The 10,487-nt window shown below is 40.6% G+C and overlaps 1 pseudogene; it reads left to right on the top strand.

Moving 5' to 3' along the window:
- Positions 1–11: 11 nt before the first annotated feature.
- LOC135964896 (E3 ubiquitin-protein ligase RBBP6-like) lies at positions 12–1,850 on the top strand (annotated as a pseudogene).
- The last annotated feature ends 8,637 nt before the right edge of the window (positions 1,851–10,487 follow it).

The raw sequence follows: 10,487 nt of genomic DNA, 5'->3' as shown, positions 1-10,487 counted from the left end.
TTAGAGTCGGGATGCACAAGTTCAACCACCGACTTATCAGTGCAGCTGCCTGTGTATTGCAATTGGCCGTTACCTTAAGCACTGGGCCACCCGGGTTTAGTTCAGCCATTTCAAGAAGCACATTTAACGTCTGCTTTATTAAAATGCAGCAGAGGTACTCTTCTGTCCCTTCCGTGTATAGTTATCTGAGAGAGGTCTATTTTTTGGCTTCGTTTTGTGTTTTCTTTTGCATTTTATATTTTGTATTTATCCCTGAACATGTTTTGTACTATTTATTTTTAAGAAAAGGAATTCTTTTGTGTATATATAGATACTTGCATGACATACTTTAGTCAACGTTCGGTTCCTCGAGAGGCCTTGCTGCTGTCAGGTGTTATGCACTCCATCCATCATAACCGTATGGAACACATTTCATATGTAAATAAACGCAGGACATTTGGCCCTTGTGCTTCTGTGAGAGAGTTATTGACGGTGAGTCTCTCACATCTTTGTGAAGTTTGGGAAGTGATTCATTGCAGGGACAAGCTACAGGATGTTGCAGAATTCTTCCCACTCAGAAAAATGGCATATTCGTTCTCTTTAGTAATCAGCTATTCTGTCACTTTCTCGTTGACTCCATCAGTACATCAGTACGATCCGAGGGTGTGAATTTCAGCTTGAAATTTCATTGCTGTTACTTGTTATGTTTGTATGGCTCTAAGTTGTCTTCATAGCACTTTCATGTTTCTGCATTTGAACCTTGCAATAAGCCTATGTGGTAGGCCGCATGGGTCCAAATAACCTGGTTTTACAGTTGAGGAAGCTGAGCTCAGATTGAGTTCTTTGCCGAAGCCCTCATAGCTGGTAAGTGGCTTTGCATATTAGAACCCAAATATGTTGCTCTCTAAATCTGATGCTCGCTCTACGTGGTTATGTACATATTGACAAATATTCATTTACTCAACAAATAAAAAGTATGTACAAAACATGAAAAAATTTTTAAAAAGTTAAAAAAAACAACAAACTATAGCTTCTGCATCTGAACAGAAAATTAAGCTGATGGAGGAAAGAGAGTTTCTTAAAAATGGCAGAGGAGATTCCAAAAAAGTTAATTGTAGTCACTCAAGAGATCAAAAAACCTCATGATCACAAAGCCACTTATGATACTAAACACTCAAGGTAAGAGGCAAAATTTATAGGTAGAAGTCTTCGTAAAGATCATGAGACACATATATTACAAGCAAAGAATGACAAAGAGTCAAGTGGCAATAAGTTACTTGATACTCTTAATCCACCAGACACACAGATTGAGAAAGAGCAAATTACTGGGCAAGTTGAGAAGAATGCTACCAACCCTAAACCCCAGTTAAGTCACTCCTCTCGACTGTCCCCTGACTGAACTAGAGACACTGATGAAGCTGCTTTTGAGCCAGATTATAATGAAAGTGACAGTGGAAGTAATGTATCTGTAAAAGATGAGGAAACTTCAGGAAACACTTCTAAGGTCCTGAAAGATAATGGAGAAAGCAAAAGAAAGCCTGGACACAGCACCAGTTGGACAGGTAGGCATAGGAGGAGCCAGAGTCCAAGCAGAAGTCAGAGCCCTTCTGGGAGCGAAACCTGAGGCCACAATAGTAGGCCCAGTTCCGCAGAAAGTTAGAATAGCAGGAAGAAGAAGAAAAAGTAGAAAAAGAAAAAGCACAAGAAACATTAAAAAAAAAAAAAAAAAAAAAAAAAACCCATACATGCAGGTACTGCAGGGGAATCGATAAAAAGCCAAAAAACACAGACATAAGAAAAGGAAGTCAAGGAAGAGCAAAAGATAAAGAGAAGGAGAAAGATAACAAAAAGTAAAATCTGTCACCATGTAAAAGGACAGATTTTTTAAATGGACTTAATGGCTAAGTCATCTGTATTCAATTTTGTTATTATGTAAAGAGATTCAGGTCTTGTAAATAATGACATGGAAGATTCCGTGCTGCACTTAAAATATTGCTGCTTGATTATTGGATTTTTATATCAGAGGTTGATACAGTTTGTCCCCACCCTAATCTCATGTTGAAATAAAATCCCCAGTGTTGGAAGTCAGGCCTGGTGGGAGGTGTCTGGGTCATGGAGGTGGATCCCTCATAGCTTGGTGCTTTCCCTGCAAAATCTAGTTGTTTAAAGTGTGTGGCACCTCCCCTACTCTCTCTTGCTTCTACTCCCACCATGTGAGACACCTGCTCCAGCTTCACCTTTCACCATGATTGTAAGCTTCCTGAGACCTCCCCAGAAGCAGATGCCAGTGCTATGTTTCCTGTACAGTCTGAAGAACTATGAGCCAATTAAACTGCTTTTCTTTATAAATTGACCAGTCTCAGGTATTTTTATAGAAATACAAGAATGGCTTAATACAGAAAATTGGTATCAAGGAGTGGGACATTGCTATGAAGATAACTGGAAATGTAGAAGCAGCTTTGGAGCTAGGTAATGGGCAGAGGTTGGAAAAGTTTGGAGAGCTTAGAAGAAGAGAGAAAGATGAGAGAAAATTTGGAACTTTTTAGAGACTGGTTAAATATTGTGACCAAAATGATGATAGTGATATGAACAGTGAAGTCCAGGCTGATACCTCAGATGGACATGACAAACTTATTGGGAAATGGAACAAATGTCACCTTTGTTATGCCTTAGCAAAGAACTTAGCAATATTGTGTCCATGCCCTAGGGATCTATGGAAGTTCGAATTTCAAAGTGATAATCTACGTTATCTGGCAGAAGAAATTTCCGAGCACCAAAGTGTTTAAGAAGTGGCATGGCTGCCTCTAACAACATATGCTCAGATGTGGGAGCAAAGGAATGACTCAAAGCTGGAACTTATATTTAAAGAGGAAGCAGAGCATAATAGTTTGGAAATTTTTCAGCCTAGCCATGTGCCAAAGAAAGGAAAAGCTTTTTCAAGGGAAGAATCCAAGCAGACTATGGAGCAACCACTTACTAGAGATATTTTCTTTTGGTAACAAGTATTTAACCAGTCTCTATGGAGCAACCACTTGCTAGAGATACTTACATAACCAAAAGGGAGACAAGTGCCAATATCCAAGGCAATGGGGAAAAAGCCTCCAAGACATTTCAGAGACCTCTGAGGCAGGTGGGAATGTAAACTAGTACAACCACTATGGAAAACACTGTGAAGATTCCTTAAGGAGCTAAAAGTAGAACTACCATTTAATTCAGCAATCCCACTACTGGCTATCTACCCAGAGGAAAAGAAGTCATTATATGAAAAAGATACTTGTACACGTACAAAAGATATAACAGCACAATTTGCAATTGTAAAAACATGGAACCAACCCAAATGCCCATCAATCAATGGGTGGATAAAGAAACCACGGTATATATATACAATGGAATACTACTTGGCCATAAAAAGGAAAGAATTAATGGCATTCACAGTGACCTGGATGAGACTGGAGACTGTTATTCTAAGTGAAGTAACTCAGGAATGGAAAACCAAATATGTATGTTCTCACTCATATGTGGAAGTTAAGCTATGAGGATGCAAAGACATAAGAAAGATACAATGTACTTTGGGGACTCCAACAGGAAAGGGTGGGAAGGGGGTAAGGGATAAAAGACCACAAATTGGGTACAGTGAATACTGCTTGCATGATGGGTGCACCAAAATCTCACAGATCACCACTAAAGAACTTACTCATGTAACCAAACACCACCTGTTCCCCAATAACCTATGGAAATAAAAAGATTTAATAAGAAAGGAAAAAAAAAGAAAGAGAGCAAGGAAGAAAGAAAGAAGAAAGGAAACAAAAGAAAGGGAAGGAGAAACAAACAGATTGGAAAGAGGGAAGTAAAACTATTTTTGCAGAGGACGTAATTATATTTGTGTGTAATCCTAAGAAATACACAAAACTACTAAAATAAGAAAACTTATAAAAATCATAAATTACAAAGTCAATATACAAAAATCAATTGTATTCTTACATATTGACAATAAACTATTGGGAAATGAAAATGTGAAATATACCATTTATACAATAGCCTCACAAACGTTAAAATAATTAGGACTGTATTTAACAAAATGTGAACAAAAGACCCATATACAAAAAGCTGTAAGCCAGGCATAGTGATATGAGCCTATAGTCCCAGCTACTTGGAAGCCTGATGCAGAAGGATTGCTTGAGCAGAGTTTGAGGCCAGCCTGGCCAACATAGAAAGACCCCATCTCTATTTAAAAATTTTTAACACAAAAAAAAAAAAACAAAATAAAATCCTGTAAAATATTGCTGAAATAAAATAAAGAAGACTTAAATAAATAGAGGGATATGCCATGTTCATGGATTGAAAGACTCAGTATTGTTAAGACACCAATTTTCTCCAAATTGATCTACAGATTCAATGCAATCCCATTCAAATTTCAATAGGATTTTTTTTTTCTTGGTAGAAATTCACAAGCTTATTCTAAAAGCTATATGAAAATACAAAGAATCTACAATAGCCAGAACAATTTTTAAAAAGAACAAAGAAGACTTATACTATCTGATTTTAAGACTTTCTATAAAGCCATAGTAATCAAGACAGTAAGGTAGACCCAGGATTTCCATGAGCATGAACCCACTGCTGTACTTTATTTGCTGTAAAATGAATTTCTTGATCAGAAGCAAGGCAGATTGTCATACTACCATGGTGAACAAGGCATTATTTTCATATATGGATAATAGTTCTGGCAGGAGTATTGCAGGCAGAAAAAGCAAACACTGGCTGGTTCTTCCAGGGAAAGGTACCATTGAGGGCTCAGTTGGTCTCTGCTGTTCGAAGGTTGGCCACTCAGCAGTGGTGGTAGGCATTAGACTTTAGTAAGTGGACAGTTCACATCACTCTTGCCTTGGCCACTTTGAGCATGAACACTTTAGGTAGCCGAGGAAAGAGGCCAGCTGATCCAGAGGACAGATTATCTTGCCCACTTGATTATTAAAATCTTCTGCTGCTGTAATTACTCTAGGTGAGCATTCACATGGGACACAGAAATCTTCGCTTTTGTGGCCAATCTGAGAGGTCTGTCCATCCACCTCTTCCTCAGAATGCCTTGTGACCAGTTTTCCAATTGTTCCCTTCCAAGCCCAGCCAGCTAAACCATTAGCCATTGCCCCTAAATCAGTGTAGATCCATATCTCTGGTAACCTCTTTTTTCAGGGAAATAAACAATCAGGGGTACTGCTTGAAGTTATGCCCAGTAGGAGTATTTTCCTTCACTACTGTCCTTCAGGGCCACACCAGAAAGTCCTCCTGTTTAAATCTCAACACAAACCAACCAACCATAAAAAGACATTGATGAGGCCGGGCGTGGTGGCTCATGCCTGTAATCCCAGCATTTTGGGAGGCCGAGATGGGCGGATCACGAGGTCAGGAGATCGAGACCATCCTGGCTAACACGGTGAAACCTCGTCTCTACTACAAATACTAAAAATTAGCCAGGCGCAGTAGTGGTGGGCGCCTATAGTCCCAGCTACTCGGGAGGCTGAGGCAGTTAGAATGGCATGAACCTGAGAGGCAGAGTTGCAGTGAGCCCAGATTGCACCACCGCACTCTAGCCTGGGTGACAGAGTGAAACTCTGTCTCAAAAAAAAAAAAATTAGCTGGGCGTGGTGGTGGGTGCCTATAGTCCCAGCTACTTGGGAGACTGAGGCAGGAGAATGGCATGAACCTGGGAGGCAGAGCTTGCAGTGAGCCAAGATCATACCACTGCACTCCAGCCTGGGCGACAGAGCGAGACTCTGTCTCAAAAAAAAAAAAAAAAAAAAGACATTGATGAGAGATTGCAAATGGAATGTGTATTGATATTAGATCTTATTAAGACAACATTATTAATTTGTTGGATGTGATAATAAAGTTGTGGTCATGTATGTTTAATCCTGATTTGTTAGAAAGATATTCTGAAGTATTTGAGGGTAAAAAGATATGATATATGGGGATTTTCTTTAACATTCTTTCAGGCAGGGGAAAGTCAGGGCATAGATTAAGCAAGAATGGAAGAATGATAATAATTGTTGAAGCTGGGAGATGGGTACATGCAAGTTCATTAAACTATTTTGTCTATTTTTGTATCTTTTAAAAATTTCACATAATAAAAAGTCTTTTAAAAAACTGATGAGGCCGGGCGCGGTGGCTCAAGCCTGTAATCCCAGCACTTTGGGAGGCCCAGGCGGGTGGATCACGAGGTCAGGAGATCGAGACCATCCTGGCGAACACAGTGAAACCCCGTCTCTACTAAAAAAATACAAAAAACTAGCCGGGTGAGTTGGCGGGCGCCTGTAATCCCAGTTACTCGGGAGGCTGAGGCAGGAGAATGGCGTAAACCCGGGAGGCGGAGCTTGCAGTGAGCTGAGATCCGGCCACTGCACTCCAGCCTGGGCAACAGCGCGAGACTCCGTCTCAAAAAGAAAAAAAACTGATGAAAGCTATAGGCAATATCCTTTTATAAATCTACCTAAGAGGCCGGCACAGTGGTTCACGCCTGTAATCCCAACACTTTGGGAGGCTGAGGTGGGTGCATCACGAGGTCAAGAGATCAAGACCATCCTGGCCAACATGGTGAAACCCCAACTCTACTAAAAATACAAAAATTAGCTGGACGTATTGGTGCGTGCCTGTAGTCCCAGCTACTCAGGAGACTGAAGCAGGAGAATCGCTTGAACCCGGGAGGCAGAGGTTGTAGTGAGCTGAGATCGTGCCACTGCACACCAGCCTGGTGACAGAGCAAGGCTCCGCCTCAAAAAATAATAATAATAAAAATAAATAAATAAAAATAAATCTACCTAAGAATGCATTCTAAATGTTACCTGGCCTCATCGGCTTATGATCTCAAAATACGGTCCTATTTCTATTTAGACCCAGTTTAGAATGACTGTAAGCTTTACCCCCATCTGCCGCCTCCCCAAGCAGGGGCATATTCTCACCCTCTCCAAACTCCGTTATTCCAAGAAGCCCACAAAGGGGTTCTGCATATTAGACCACAAACTAGGCAGAAGCTGACAGCCATCCCTATCATTTTCTGTCCTCTGACTCTCTTAACCCAGCTCCCACTTGTCTACATCTACTGCCTGAGAAGCCACTTAAAGAGGCTTAATCATTGCTGCTGTTGACAAAAAGAAAGACAAAGAAAGTCCTAGAAACCATTCCAAATTAAAAGACACTGAGATACAAGACAGTTAGGTGCAATGTGCAATCCTGAGTTGGGTTCTTGCTATGACTGAAATGTTTGTGCCCCTGCAACTCCCATCCTTACCATCAAATGTTGAAATCCTAACCCCTAAAGTGATGATATTAGAAGGTAGGGCTTTTAGGAGGTTATTAGGTCATGGAGGTAAGTTCTCATGAACGAGATCAGTGCCCTTATAAAAGAGGCTGAGAGACCCCCTCACCCCTTTACCATGTGAGGACACAGCAAGAAGGCACCATCTCTGAGCCAGAAAGCAAGGCCCTCGCCAGACACTGAATCTGCCAGCACCTTGCTCTTGGACTTGCCAGTGTCCAGAACTGTGAGAAATAAATCTCTGTTGTTCATAAGCTACCTAGTCTATGGTATTTTGTTAGAGCAGCCTGAATGAACTAAAACAGTCTTAAACTGGGGGAAAATGGCTATAAAGTCATGATTGAGATAACTGAAATTTCAATATGGGCTGTAGATTATAGTATATTCATGTTAAATTTCCAAATTTGGATCATTGCATAGTGGTTATATAAGCGAATGTCCTCACACTTAGGAAATACACATTGATGTATTTAGATGTATAAATTACCACTGAAAATTCTCCCCCTCAACACAGTCTTTCAGCCACACAATTTCCTTCCCAACAGCCAACAGATGTTATCTCCTTCTTGGATATATCCTCACAGAGGCATTTCATGCTTTTACAACCAATACATGTCCTAACATCTCTTTTATAACAAAAGAGAAATCATTCTCTGTAGTCTATTCTGCATTTGGCTATCTGTCTTTTTTTTTTTTTTTTAGGCAAAGTCTTGCTCTGGCTGGAGTGAAGTGGTGCGGGTCTCAGCTCACTGCAACCTCCACCTCCCAAGTTCAAGCGATTCTCCTGCCTCAGCCTCCCGAGTAGCTGGGACTATAAGCACATGCCACCACATCCAGCTGATTTTTTGTATTTTTAGTAGAGATGGGGTTTGACTGTGTTGGCCAGGATGGTCTCGATCTCCTGACCTCATGATCCACCCGCCTAGGCCTCCCAAAGTGCTGGGATTACAGGCGTGAGCCACCACGCCCAGCCTGGCTGTCTTTCTTAATACAGTCATGCATCACTTAATGACAGGGATATGGCCTTAGGCAATTTTGTCTGTTATTCTGTGAGCATCTTAGAGTACTTACACAAACCTAGATGAAACAGCTTACTATTCACCTAGGCTATGTGGTAATGCCTATTGCTCCTACGCTACAAACCTAAACAACATGTTTACAGAACACGGTAGGCAATTGTAACAAAATGGAAAGTATTTATGCATCTAAACATACCTAAACATAGAAAAAGTACAGTAACAATATGGTAGAAAAGATTAAAAATGGTATACCTGTACAGGACAGCTCTATTATAATCTTATGGGATCACCATTATATATGTGGTCCATCACTGACAAAAACATTTGTTAGGCAGGGCATCACTGTAATCTTGAAGATCAATCCACATCAGAACGTGAAGTGCCTCCTCATTATTTTTTACCACTGCCTAGTGTTCCACTGTGAGATGTACCATAATTGAAGCAGTCCCCATTCTATGGATATTCAGCTTGTTTCCAATCTTTTGCTATCCCTTATTAAGACCTGTAGAATAGCAAACGCCAAGGGACCCAGGAAGATTAGGAACATAAACATATAGTAAAAGTATGACATTAATATGTCATTAATAATTTCATTAGGAATTACATTTTAAATGGCTACTAAGAAATGCAATGTTTTATGTTATCAGTCAGGAAACTAGATGTGTGAAGGAATGATTGATGAGTATGATAAACCAAGAATGTGCCTGTAATCCCAGCACTTTGGGAGGCTGAGGCGGGTGGATCACAAGGTCAAGAGATCGAGACCATCTTGGCCAACGTGGTAAAATCCTGTCTCTACAAAAATACAAAAATTAGCTGGGCATGGTGGCGTGTGCCTGTAGTCCCAGCTACTTGGGAGGCTGAGGCAGGAGAATCGCTTGAACCCGGGAGGCAGAGGTTGCAGTGAGCCGAGATCGTGCTACTACACTTCAGCATGGCGACAGGGTGAGACTGTCTCAAAAAAAAAAAAAAAAGAAGAAGAAGAAAAAGAAAAACCAAGAATGTGTGTGGGGATGTCAATGTTAACAGCTCTCTGTATTAACTATTAAATAAACCTTCCTGGAAAAGCCTTTGAATACAATGAGATTTTTTATTTTTCTTCTTTTTTTTTTTGGAAAACTATTCCAGACACGAAACCCAAACGACAATTAAGAGTACTAGTAAAATAATTGATGGTGGTGTTATTATTGTGCCATTAATGAAAGTACTGACAGGAAAAGGATAGGACTTTGGGTTCATTAATAAAAGATCTTTAAAAAACCATAATGTCTTATAATTAAAACAACAACACATAAAGTTACCTTTTACTTCAATCTGCCAAATAAGGCCATTCTGGAAGAGAAAGAGGTAACTATTGACCTAAGAGTAAAGACTGGAGTAGAAATGTACATATACATACCTATATATACACTGAGAATATGTGTTTGGGGATTGTAGGCCTCTTTTGGTTAGTAAAAATTAATTCTGTATCACTTTTATCCTCAATATTTTTCCTTAGGTTCTTGAATTTCAAAAGATGGTAACTTAATTCGACATACACTTAGACAATATCACAAGAGCCCAAAACCACATAGGCAACTTATCCTGACCGAAAGTCCTCTCTTCTTCCAGGAATCAGAGTCCAGTAACTGTCCTCTGCCAACAGACTCAGCACTTTCTCTTCTATTACAATGGCTTTTTGTGGATTTTCACTCCTCGGACTGGACAGTTGGCCCTTTGAAGGTAGAATCCATATCTTAATGATCCAGCTGCACAGAATGTATTCGAGCAAGCATGGTGACAGCTCCTACTCTCCAGAAGCAGCCAGCACAGGCTCTGTCCAGGGTCCATTGTCCAGGGCCAGCGGTGATAGTGGTGCAAGTTGCAGCATCTATGCCAGCAGCGATGGCATTAATGTCTTCACCGAAGCAGTTCTAGCCTGTGATTTGAGATGCTGGGCTTGAGCATGAAGCCACCAAGCTTAATTTTCCAGTCTTAATGGTCAGAATAGGCTAGGTCATCCCATGAAACAAATAAATCCCAACATTTCAGCAGTTTTGCTTTCCAATCATACACAGGTGGATGCGGGTTGGACAGCTTGTCTGGGCAATGCATCTCCAGGCGGTGACTCGTGCCCTGGGCTACTAATAGTGTGGTTCCAGCATCGCAGTTCCTTCTCTTTCACAGGGCCATGAAAGTCA

This window comes from Macaca fascicularis, chromosome 9 (assembly GCF_037993035.2).
Source record: "Macaca fascicularis isolate 582-1 chromosome 9, T2T-MFA8v1.1".
Classification (NCBI taxonomy): Eukaryota; Metazoa; Chordata; class Mammalia; order Primates; family Cercopithecidae; genus Macaca; species Macaca fascicularis.
The sequence above is the reverse complement of the archived record's forward strand: the minus strand, read 5'-3'. Positions and strand labels throughout refer to the sequence as shown.